Source organism: Oryctolagus cuniculus, chromosome 18 (genome assembly GCF_964237555.1).
Source record: "Oryctolagus cuniculus chromosome 18, mOryCun1.1, whole genome shotgun sequence".
Classification (NCBI taxonomy): Eukaryota; Metazoa; Chordata; class Mammalia; order Lagomorpha; family Leporidae; genus Oryctolagus; species Oryctolagus cuniculus.
The window spans coordinates 30,697,466-30,710,427 of NC_091449.1; the positions used below are offsets into that span (position 1 = coordinate 30,697,466).

At 46.9% G+C, this 12,962-nt stretch overlaps 1 protein-coding gene across 1 annotated transcript in view; it reads left to right on the forward strand.

Annotated features, from left to right (window-relative positions):
* Window positions 1–12,621: 12,621 nt before the first annotated feature.
* The window catches only part of GPT2 (glutamic--pyruvic transaminase 2), a 40,330-nt gene continuing 39,989 nt past the window's right edge, over window positions 12,622–12,962 (forward strand). Inside the window, exon 1 of the mRNA XM_008248377.4 lies at window positions 12,622–12,751. The gene's annotated coding sequence lies outside the window, so the exon portion shown is untranslated. The remainder of the gene's footprint in view (window positions 12,752–12,962) is intronic.

Below are 12,962 nucleotides of genomic sequence, written 5' to 3' on the forward strand. Positions count from 1 at the left end.
GGAGTACAAATTATGTAGACCCTCAGTGAGACACTTACAATCAAAATATAGAAAGATACAAGAGGAAATCTTCAAAGCGGCAAGAAAGAAGCAACTCAAGACATACAAGAGCTCCTCAATTGTATGACTAGCAGATTTCTCAGCAGAAGCTTTGCAGGCCAGAAATAAATGAGATGACATAAGTACAGAAAGGAACTCTCAACCAGGATTTCTATATCCAGCAAAACTACTCAGAAACAACGGGGTGGCCTGCATTGTGGTGCAGCGCGTTAGGTTGCCACTTGCAATCCAGGCATCACATACTGGAGTGCCAGTTTTAGTCCCAGCTGCTCTGCTTGTGATCCAGTTTCCTGCTAATCCACTAGGAAGGCAGTGGATGACGGATACTTGGGCCTATGGGAGACCAGGGTGGAGTTCCTGGCTTCAGTCTGGCTTCAGCCCTGGATGTGCATGATGAGGGCATTTGGGGGTGGGGGTGGGGTGAACAAGCAGATGAAAGATCTCTTAATCTCTCTCTCTCTCGCTCTGTCTCGCTCGCTCTCTCTGTCACTCTGCCTTTCAAACATATGTACGTATGTATGTATGTATATTTTTAAGTGAGAAATTAAGACAATTCCAGATGAATGAAAGCTATGGAAATTCATTATAACCAAAACTGCCCTACAAGAAGTATGAAATGGAGTCCTGAAAGTTGAAATAACATTAGAAAGCAACTAAAAATCTACATTCTTTCCAATAAAGGTCAAAGATATTTTTCTTAAAAAGGAGAAAATACACAAATATGAAAACCAGTATTACTGTAATTTTGTTTTGTGACTTGACTAAGAGGTTGGTGAACACATCAATGTGCAGAAGCATAGCACATCCAGGAAGGGCATGGAAGCCACTGCTACCCTCCCATACGTTGCTCTATGCATCTCTTCCATTCGGCTGATCCTGAGTTGTATTTTTTACAACAAAATTATAATCAAAAGTAGAGTGCTTTCCCAAGTCCTGTGAGCTGTTCCAGAAAATTACCAAACTTACGGCTGGGTCATGGGAACTCCTGACTTTTTAGTTAGCTGGGAGGTAGCTGAGGACCACACTTGTGGTTGGTGTCTAAAGTGGGAGCAGTTTTGAAGGGTTGAGTCCTTAACCTTTGGAGTCTACGTTTGAGTCTTAGTTCTGCTGTATTTTCTAAGTGACCTTGACAAGTAGTCTAACCTCTTTCAACTTCAGTTTTCCCATCTGTGTAATGGGATTGGATAATAGCGTCTCTGAGTTGTTCTGAGGCATATATGAGATGATGTAATAAAGCACAAAGCACAGTGTCTGACACATTAAAAACACTCAATAAATATTAGCTTAAAGTTTAATACTAGTATTATTAATAAAGCAAGTTTGTGCCAGGCCACTCTGGTGATACAATCAAGTAGGCATGTTTTAGGTACATATTTGTGTTTGGTTCTCCAGTCATAATCTAGGAAACATATTTCCTTTTTTAAAATATGGACACATCTGAATAATAAATGAGAACTAGAATTCAAAATACAGAAGAGCCAGTTCTGTAGCGTAGCAGGTAGAGCCTCTGCGGTGCCGACATCTCATATGGGCATGGGTTTGTGTTCCAGCTGCTCCACTTCTGATCCAGCTCTCTATTATGGCTTGGGGAAGCAGTGGAAGATGGCCTAAGTACTTGGGTCCCTGCACCCGCATGGGAGACCTGGAAGAAGCTCCTGGCTCCTGGCCATTTGGCAACTGAACCAATGGATGGAAGGTCATTCTCTCTCTCTCTCTCCCTCTTTATAACTCTTTCAAATAAATAACTTAATCTTAAAAAAAAAAAAACATGTGAGAAGCATACAACAGAGGGTTTATGCCCTTGCACAATTACTTTTCTCCTAAGTCTGTAGGGCCCAAAACTGTTTTGTAAGCTTCCCTAGATGAAAGATTCTTTTTTTTTTTTTTTTTTTTTTAAGAAAGTATCTGGGGAAACTTGACGAGTGAATCATTTGGAAATATTGACTTGAGCTGTTGCTTAATATTTTGTCTGTGTTTTAGGGCACTCAGTAGCTGAAGTCCCTGAAGTTGCTGCTAAGGATCCTCTGTTAAGTCCCTGGGACTGCTTCTGAAAACATTGCCAAACATCCTCCATGGTGGAAGTAAGAGAGTCCTCAGATCCCTGCATGACCAGGAAGCAAGAAATTGATGAATGTGGAACAACAAACACACTGCGAATGAAAGAGGTTTTATTTGTTCATGAAGATTATACAACTGCCCTTTCTCCTTTGCTCTACTGCCCCCTCCTCTCCTTGTTCTCCTCACACCACCTGGATTTAGTTGACTTGGCTCCTAAGGACACAATGTGCCTGCATTTGCTCCGAAATGTTATCACAGCAATACTGAACTGTAAATACCACTTTTGTGAAGTGTTGTTATTCAGTTTCAATCTCCTGAAATTGCATAAACATTGACCATGCCAGTTGCCCATACAAACCTTAGTTTGGTATCACCAGTTTATCTTTAACCCACTTTGCACGTCATGTTGAAAGTTTACTGAAATGTGTGTCCTAGCTGTTAGCTTTCCTCAACTAATATTTGCTTTTTAGAGTGGCAATGATGTGCTTTGCAGAGCACATGGGATCTCAATGAAATCCCCCTAAACTTGCTCTAAAATCTTGACCCTGACCTTTTTTTTTTCTTTGAGGCTTTCGGTTAGGATGGGAGCAGAGCAGACTAATATATGGGAGAGGGAGAGGGATAGAGGAACAGAGAGTGACTGCAGGCAGATACCCCCTAACATCTCCAGAAATGGCTCAGTAGCCATCCCTGAAATCAGGTCATAAGCACTTTAAGATTTATGTTATTTCCCTTTCAAATTTTTCTCTCTCTCTTTTTTTAAAAAATTTATTTATTTATTTGAAAGGCAGAGTTACACAAAGAGAGAAGAGGCAGAGAGTGAGAGAGGTCCTCCATCCGATGGCTGCAACGGCCGGAGCTGCACCGATCCGAAGCCAGGAGCCAGGAGCTTCTTCCAGGTCTCCCACGTGGGCGAAGGGGCCCAAGTACTTGGGCCATCTTCTACTGTTTTCCCAGGCCATAGCAGAGAGCTGAATTGGAAGAGGAGCAGCCAGGACTAGAACCAGCACCCATGTGGAATGCCGGTGCTTCAGGCCAGGGCTTTAACCAGCTGAGCCACAGCGCCACGCCCCCCCCTTTTCAAATTTTTCTTGTATTATGCAGGAAATCATTACTCTTTTGTTTTAACTTGTGGTAAAATACACATAAACTTTATCATTTTACCATTTTAAGGTGTACAGTTCACATTAAGAACACTTGCATTATTGTGTAATCATCACAGCCATCCATATTTAGAACATTTTCATTGTCTTAAACCAAAACTATAATTCCCCATTTGTCCTCCCCCTCAGTCACCTCTATTTTCTTATTTATTCATTTGTTTCAAAGGCAGAGTCTCACACACACACACACACACACACACACAGATCTTCCATCCCTTGGTTCACTCTCTAAATAGCTGCAATGGCTGGAGCTGGGCCAGTCCGAAGCTAGGAGCCAGGAGCTTCTTCCAGGTTTCCCATGAGGGTGCTGGGGCCCAAGCACTTGGACCATCTTACACTGCTTTCTCAGGCGCATTGGCAGTGAAATGCATTGGAAGCGGAGCAGCTGGGACTGGAACTGTTACTGGAGAATGGCAGAGTTCTTGTCTTCGCGCAAGAAAGAATTCAGGCGTGAGACAGAGAGTAGTGGGAGGTAAAATAGCAAGGTTTATTAGGGAAGGGACATCCATAAAAATGGATGGGACCTCTGCAGACAGGACCTGAGAGAGTGCCCAGTCGCTCGGACTGGCGGGGGAGGGGGGAACTGAGGTTACATGGTTGAGTAGAGAGAGTACACCTGACCAGATCAGGCGGGCGGCTCAGCAGAGAGGCAGAGGGCTAAGCGTGCAGTCTGGTTGAGGCTGGGGGTTTTTAAGGAGATGGGCCTTGCTTCCTCACCTCTGCTCCTCTTGAAACAAAGGGCTTTTTGGATGTTGTTAGGAAACTGGCGCAGTTGGCCACATGGCCCAGCTACCTGAACCAGGCTCCACCCCCATCCTAATGGGATTGGCTGCTCCTGCTTCCCTGCCCGCCCTCAGGCAAAGTTTTAAAAGGGCCTGTTCCTGAACACGTGCTCTCTCGCCCCTTCTCTCCTGCTCTCTCTCAGTTCCTCTCTCCAGCCTCCTCCTCTGGTCTCTTGGCTCCGCTCTCCTCTCTCCTCTTCTCTGCTCTATCTTCTCTCCTTGCTAGCTCTTCTCCTCTCTGTCTCTCTCTCTTACAGTCTCCCTCCCTTTTTTCCTTCGCCGCCCCTTCACTCCGGTCTGTAGGTTGTTCCCCAGTAAACCCTTTCCCTTACTAAGGTGTCTGGTGTGCTTTGCGACGGCTAACATTAAGATATAACAGATGTAAACAGAAAAACTTCCGAGTTTTCTCCCTGAAGTTATCAGACAGGGGGAAGTCTGGCTGGTGCCTGGCCCGTTAGAGGAAAGGTGATCAAGACCCCCTGGAGAATCGGGATCCGGAGCAGGGTGTTCGAAATGCAGATACTGGGCTGCATCTGGGAGCTTGTGGAAGATTGCCAGGCAGAAGGGGCGGGGACCCCCACCTCGCAGGTTATCCGGTAGAAGGGGCAGGGCAGGATGCGAACATTGGGCTGCCCCTGAAACAGATGCCTTTGAGATGCAGATGCATATGCTGGACATAGATGTCTTTTCTTTAGGCCTTTATGTCACACACACATAAGCTCATATCTGACTTCCTACCTAACAGAACCAGCACCTATATGGAATGCCAGCACCACAGGCAGCAGCTTTACCTGGCTGGCCCCCATTTACCTCTAGTCTAATTTGTGTCTATGAATTTGACTACTGTAGAATCAGAATCAAAATGGAGTGAGCGTGGCTAAAAGCTAATTGCAGATCTCTTGCTTCTGTACATATTAGCTTTGCTTGCTCATGGCTAAGCGTGTATCTTGTGAAACTATGTGGGCCCAAATTCCCAGGAACTAGGTTGACAGAAATGTTTCCTTCACTGTTATCTTACAACCGTATTTCTTTTTATTGCTCACTGCATACCAGGGGCCAGTTCGAAATTGTGAGCCCTAGTGAACAGATTACTATAAAAAGCTGTGTAACCCGCTGTTGGGGGATGCACTCTGGTAAGGAGTATCGGTCCCGATCAGTTGCCTTGCCTCTCAATTGTCTCTCATTTTCAGTAAAATTCATGTGTGACTGTCACTGGTTTTTGTAATACTCTATTTTAGCTGATGAGCAGATGCAACACTATTCTACATTCCTCATGTAAGTGGAATCATACAAAATGTGTCCTTTTTGTGTCTAACTAACTTTCCTTAACATAGTACCTTTAAATTACATCCATGTTTGTGTCCTTTTTGTGTCTAACTTACTTTCCTTAACATAGTACCTTTAAATTACATCCATGTTGTAGTTTATGTCAGAATTCCCCTCCTTTTTAAGGCTACTACGCAGGTACCACATTTCATTCATCCATTCAGCTGTCAACAGACACTTGGATCCTTTCTACCTTTTGACTGTTGTGAATAATGCTGTTATGAATGTTGGTGTACAAATAGGTGGAGCCTTCAACAAGTTTATGGAAAATCTGTATAATCTTTTCATTCCATTTGCCGATGAGCTTTTTAAAGTATCCTTATATCTGTCTGAGTCCTGACTTTCACTTCTCTTGAGTATATATCCAGAAATGAAACTGCTGTAGCATATGGTATTCCATGTTTATTTTTTAAATTTATATTTTAAATTTATCATTATTTTAAAATTTTATTAGTTTTTGGAACTTTGAAAATACATTAAGGAAAAAAGAAAAATTAGTTACAAGTAATCCCATCACTTAAAAATAACCACCACTGGGCCAGTGCTTGTGGCTTAGTGGGTAAAGCTGCTGCCTGTTCTTTGTCTCGTGTAAAAGAATTATCACGTGGACACAGCATTGAAAGTAAAATAGGGTTTATTCAGGTTGGAAACCTCCTGCCAGAGCAGCAAAGGGGGGGGGGGTTCCAAGAGAGGGAGCCCAAGGGCTAGTGATAATGAAGTTTTTTTTTTTTAAACTTTTATTTAATGCATATAAATTTCCAAAGTACAACAATGAAGTTTTTAAGTACAATCTTGGGTAACAAACTGTCAATCAAGGAGGTAGGAACAAACTCAACAATAGATCTGATTTACAAGTCTCCATCCTTTTTGCCTTGTTTAAGATAAAAATCATCCCTGAAGGGCAGAGGAGGAATCACTGCTTCTTGGCTATTTTCATGGTAAATTTGTAAATTTGGAGATTCCTAAGGGAGCTGAACACATTGATCTGCTAAAGATAATGGAGAGATTTGTAAGGAAGCAGGATAATTTGATCTGCCAAAGATAAACTTCTTTTGGGGGGAGCAGGCACCTCACAATTCAAAATTTCTACCTAGGGACCACTCTGGCTGCCTATTACCCATTTAACTACCACCAGCATCCCACGTGGGCACCAGTTGGAGACCTGGCTGTTCCACTTCTGATTCAGCTCTCTGCTGTGGCTTGGGGAAGCAATAGAAGATGGCCCAAGTCCTTGGGCCCCTATACCCATGAAGGAGACCCAGAAGAATCTCTTGGCTCCTGGCTCCTGGCTTCAGATCAGCGCAGCTCTGGCTGTTGCAGCCATTTGGGGAGTGAACCAGCAGATGGAAGACCTTTCCCTCTGTCTCTACTTTTCTTAACTCTGCCTTTCAAATAAATAAATAAATATTAAAAAAAATTAGCAAGACAGTATTTACCCTTTCATACTCCCCTCCCCCCTCTTTTTAACAATTTATTTATTTGAAAGTCAACGTTACAGAGAGGGAGGGAGAGCACAGATGGCTACAATGGCCAGGGCTGGGCCAGGCCCAAGCCAGGAGCCTGGAGTTTTTTCTTGGTCTCCCATGTGGTTGGCAGGGGTCCAAGCACTTGGACCATTTTCCACTGCCTTTCCCAGGCCATTAGCAGGGACTTGGATCAGAAATAGAGCAGCTAGGACATGAACCGGCGCCAATGTGGGATGCCTGTCTTGCAGGTGGTGGCTCACCCTCCCTCTCCCAGTATAGTTTTCAATCTATGCAAATATCCATAAGAAAAATAAAATTTAAAATATTATATTTGGGGCCAGCACTGTAGCATAGCGGGTAAATCCGCTGTCTGCAGTGCCAGTATCCCGTATGAGTGCAGATTCAAGACCCAGCTGCTCCACTTCCGATCCAGCTCTCTGCTATGGCCTGAGAAAGCAGTAGAAGATGGGCCAAGTGCTTGGGCATCTCTACCCACATAGGAGACCCAGAAGATGCTCCTGGTTCCTGATCAGCCCTGCTCCAGCCATTGCAGCCATTTGGGAAATGAACCAATGATGAAAAATCTCTCTCTCTCTGCCTCTGCCTCTCTGTAACTCTGCTTTCCAAACAAATAAATCAATCTTTAAAAAGAAATATTATCTCTAGGGCCATAGTGGTTAAGATGTTTGGCATAATGGTTAAGATGCCTGCCTCCCATATCTGAGTATATAGGTTTGATACCCACCTTCAGATCCCTGCCAATGCAGACCTTGGGAGGCAGTGGTGATGGTCCAAGTAATTGGGGTCTTTCCACCCATGTGGAAGACTTGGTTGAGCTCCTGGCTACCAGCTTTGGCTTCAGCCCAGTCTTGGCGGCTGTGGATATTTAGTATTTAGGGAATGAAACAGAAGATTGGAGCTGTTACTCTCTGTCCCTCAAATAAATGAGAAACTTAATGAATCATTTCTAATCATCTCAGCAACCATCTAAGCAGGCACTGTTGTTCCGCTCACTGCCAGGTGAGGGAATAGAGACTCGCTGAGCCAGGTGTGCATTCTGGTGAATAGGAGAGCCGCCAGGGTTGGAAGGGGAGGTTTAGTATCCTTAAGCTTCTTAGAAGAGCACATGGTCTAGATTCAGGTAGAAGAAGAGCACATGGTCTGGATTCAGGTAGAAATGCAGGTAGAAGAGGAAGCTAAGGCTGGAGGAGGGGATAGCCCTGGTTCAAGAATGCCAAATGAGATTAATGACATATTTGCTGCTAGAATTCAGACCTCCCTGATTTGACCTTTTCCTACCATGACACGCCCAGCCTGGCCCTGCCCTTATGCTTCTCAAACTTCATTATGAGAAAATTCCTGGGGCAATCTACTCTTGGAATTTCATAACCAGCAAGTTCAGGCCAAGGCTTTGGAAATCTGCATTTTAAGCAAACACTCAGGTGATCCTTGGATAACACTTTAGAATCACTGTCTGGGATCCTTGGACAGTCACCTTAGGATCACATGCTCCCAAGAGCATGAGTCAAGGCATTTGATTACTGAGAACACTAACGTCTCCCAGGCATCCTGAATGTCCCTGAGAGCTAGAGACTATGAGTTAGCTCTGAAAGAGTCACTCAAGCACTCAGCCCAACCATGGTTTAGCATCCTTGGAGGTTATTCATCCCTCCCTTGCAGCCCTTTCATGTCCATAGGCTTCTCTTAGAAGACTCACTTTCTGTTCTGGTCTGTGGTTATCTACGAACGGACCTCAAGGAGTCCAAAGACAAGCTGAACTCAATTCCTAGACACTGCTCTTACCACCTACCACCCATCCCGTGCTGGACTGCATGGACCTTGCAGAATCTACTTTCTCACTCAAGCAACAAGAATGTACTGAAAACCTCTGTGCTAGGTGATGTGCCAGGTGCTGGTGATGTAGACAAGCCTGTCCACTTCCCACCACCCAGCCCTCATCCAGCCAGCACTGGACCTTGTTGGTTCCACAATTCATTCTCTAGCACCCTTCGATGCCCCTGATCTACTCCATCCTCCAAGAAACAGAATTTAAATATAGATCTGATTATGTTGTCCCCCCTACTCTCAGCGTTCCAGAAGTTCTCAACAGTTCTTGGATGAGGACAAAAATTCTTTCGTCAATGATTTTAAAATTTAAATTGAAGAGCTTTCCTCCTCCTCATTATTATTATTTTTCTAGTAGCTTCACGGTTTCAAGTCTCACATTTAGGGAAGTCCAAAATGCTTCCCTGGCCTGCCTGTCCTGATGCCACTCATGTCTTGTATTCCAGCCTTGTCCTCCCTCACTGTTTGTCCTGCAGTCACTGTGGAGTCCCTCAGATCGCTAGGCCTTTAGTGGTCCCTGGCCTAGGAAGTTGTCCTCACTGCTGACCCCGAGATGGGGTGTGATATTAGGAGTGAACCCCTGAAAGAGGAAGTGGGAGGAAGCAGCATGGGCAGAGAAAGGAAAACCGTGACACAGGCCTGACAAAGCCTCAGCCAACCTGCTGGGGAGGCCCTGGGGCAGTGGAGGTGACAGGATTTGTGTGTCTTGCCTTGTGTGCTTCAGCAGGGAGGTGTGACTGCCATCTCTGTGTCTACCACACCACCAGTACTGCTATGCCTCATCAACCTCAGGGCGGCTCATGGCTCACTTTATCTGGGAAACCTTCACTCAGACCTCTGGGCTCTCATAAAATGCCGCCCTGTTCCTCCCCAGCACTCATCAGTTTGTAATCATGTTTGAGTACGTGATTATTGGGTGGATGTCTGCCTTTGCTAAGAAACTCTGTTCTGTGCAGACAGGGACGGTCTGACTCATTATAGTCCCAGAACTTAGCCAGTACCTGGCATATAGTCCGTGCCCAATAAAAACTTACCGAAGTTGTTGAAGATGAAGATCGCTACCATGTCTTGCACACCTATGATTCTCCCAAGTTTGTGGGTAGAAAGCAGCTTGGTGTGTATTTGAAGGAAAGACATTCATGATTATTTCAATTAGGTTTTTAGCTTTAATATTAAGGAGGGTGCTTGTCCCTGACTGTCATCTAGACAACAAAATAAAAGCAGAGTTCAGGGGCCAGCGCTGTGATACAGCAGGTTAAGCCACTGTCTGCAGTTCGGGCATCCCATATGGGTGCCAGTTCAAGTCCTGGCTGTTCCACTTCTAATCCAGCTCACTGCTATTGGGCTTGGGAAAGCAGCAGAAGATGACCCAAGTCCCTGGGCCCCTACCACCCACATGAGAGACCCAGAAGAAGCTCCTGGCTCCTGGTTTCATTGTAGCCATTTGGGGAGTGAATCAGTGAATAGAAGATTCTCTCTCTCTCTCTCTCTCTCTCTGTGTCTTTCTTTGTAACTCTTTCAAATAAAATTTTTTTTTAAAAAAAGCAAAGTTGAACCTATTGCTGCAATCATAATAGCTACCATCCAAAGAGTTTCTAAAGACTCAGTGCATTGCAATGAGCAGTTCAAATTTCTCAGTCCAGGGAGCTACACATGCCCAGTCTTTATGCGTGCGTGGGGGGGGGGGGGGCGAGTGAGGTGCTGTAGACCTGGGTTAAGAATCACAATTCCTGCTCTCTGTTTTACTGAACCACTTGAATGTGCCACGTCTGTGCATCTCTGAGCATCATCTGTAAAGTGGGCATAACATTGTCTGCTCTTTTGGGTGTAGAAGTGCCTTGCTGATTGCCAAGTATGGTTTGCAGGAACACAACGGAATTCCTCAGAGACCGATTGGCAGTGCACATATCAGGAGTACGAAGTCCTTGTTTTTGACAAGGATGACGCAGTAATCCACCTAAAGGGGCTGTGTCCTGGGTGTTGCTTTTCCCAGTGATGCAACTGGATTTGTGCTCACCTTTCTGAGTTCTCCCTCCCAGCTCCTGTGTCCCTACTAATCAGGGGTAGACGAAGAGAGAGGAAACGGTGCACCGACCTATGGTGGACAGCGAGGGACTGCGTTTGCATCATAGGCAGGTCAAGGTTAAGCATGTTTTGGAGGTGGCGGGGTGTGTTTTTCTCCCCAGCTGGGCAGAGTACATGACAACATGACATTGAAGGCAGTGGAGTCCTCCGAGGAGCCAGTTAAGCTCACTGTGAGGCAGTCTTTTACCTGGTAACTGAATACCTGCCATTTAGACAGAGGCTGGGAAGGAGCTAGTGTAGACACAGGTGCTGAGGGTGGGACCAGTAGATTACCTTTCCAGAGCCCTGGGTAGGCCTGTTTGCTAACACAGAAATACTCAGATATCTCTGATTTCTATTGTTTCCCCTGCCCTGTCCCCTTTCCCCTGTTTGCTGGTAACCTAGTTCATCAAAGTGAATGGCATTCTCTTGACAAGGGTGACCAAGCGTGAATCACAGCATTAGCTTCCCAGCGTTGGCTTGTACACAATCCCCTCCTTGAACTTTCTGCTTAGCTCCGGGAGGCAGGTGTTGTCATCTCCATTTTACATGAGGAAACTAGGCTTGCGCAGGCTTCGGATAAACAGCAAGCGGCTGGATGCAGCTATGGTAAAGCCTGGGTTTCCTGCCGTCTTTTTCTCATATTAAGCACCTCCTGCCCCTGACTTGAACAAATCTAACACGTATATGTGTTTTTGTTTTTGTTGTGGTGTGCAAGCTGTGGACTTTCTTTCTACTCGAAAACATCTAGACTTACTGAATTTCCAAGACAGGAAGGGATCCGAGAGACCTTTTAATCCAATTTACTTTGCGGATGGAGAATCTGAGGCCAAGAGGAGTGACCACTCCCGATCCTCTCTGCAGATTGTGGTGTCCCAAGTAGCTGAAGCCTCTCCTATTCCTACCTATCCTACACCACACCTAGCCTTGCTCTGCACCGGCTCTGGGTGAGCCAGGAAGGGTTTTGTCTGGAGATACTTTTGCCAAAGGTAATAGTTACTCTATGGTGAGCCCTCATTGCTCAACAAATATTTACTGACTGCCTACAAGGGAACTAGTAGAGGTGCTGCGGATTCCACGAACAAGAAAAACACTGTCCTTTGCCCTTCTGGGGGTTTACATGGTTCATGGGGGCTGGGTGGTGGTGGTGGTGGTGGGGGGGTGATGAGTGAAAAGTACCTCACCAGGACGTCAGATGCTAGAAAAGAAATAAAGTGGAAGTAATGGAGGTGAGGTAGGGCTTCAAATGGGATGGTCAGGAAAAGCCTGCCCAGCTGGTGCATGGTCCCGTAATTCTTGCAACGATCCTTAGAGACTGTGGGCAGATCCCCACTTTGCTATCAAGGCAATTGACGTTCATAAGGGGTCTGAGCGGCACGGTCTAAGGCTAGGCGCCTAACCTCCACTGCCTACCAACCTCGGTGAGCGGCGGTGGCAGCGTGGGGCCCTGGATGATGAAACTCGGGGGGAAGACTGCACCATCCTGCAGCCCGTCCTTGTAGATGTTGGGGGCTGGGAGTGGAGGGAGGCGGGATGCGCCTCCACGGAGAAGCTGCAAGCAGCTCTACACTCTCAAAAGCGGCACAGACCACTACACTAGTCCGGCCCCAGCCAGGACCTCTATCCCCCCACCCCCATCCCCGCCCCCCACCTCCGGCGAGGACAAAGAACCCGCCCAGCCCGGGGCAGAGCCAAACGGCTGCTCCCGCCTCCTGCCCGGCCCCCGTCCGGGCCTGCGCGGGGCACTGTGGGACGTGTAGTTCGACTAGCTCCCTACAGCGACTCTGGCCATAACTAGGAGAACTACAAGGCCCAGGAGCCAGCGCGCAGGTTCGAGGCGGACTCGGCGCCGGTGGGTGTGCGAGCGCAGGGGGCCGGGCGGTGCGGGAGCCGAGCGCAGGGATGCGGCTGAGGGAGCCCCGGCCGGGGAGCAGCTTCAGGCGCGCGCTCTAGCCCCTCGCTGTGAGGGGCGGTCTGGCGGCGACAGGCACGTTGCATGCCCCCCTTGGGCGCAGCCTTTGCAAATCTGACGGTGCATTTGGCTTTGGCGCTGCCGTGGCGCGGCGGAGGGTCCTGGTCGCCGGGAGATGGGCACGCAACCCCAGAGCTGGGCTGGCACCGCTCGCTGAAGAGAGCCCTTGGCTGGGCTGGGGGTGGGGTGAGGGTGCCTGCCTTGGGCTGTAGGCGACGCGTTCTCG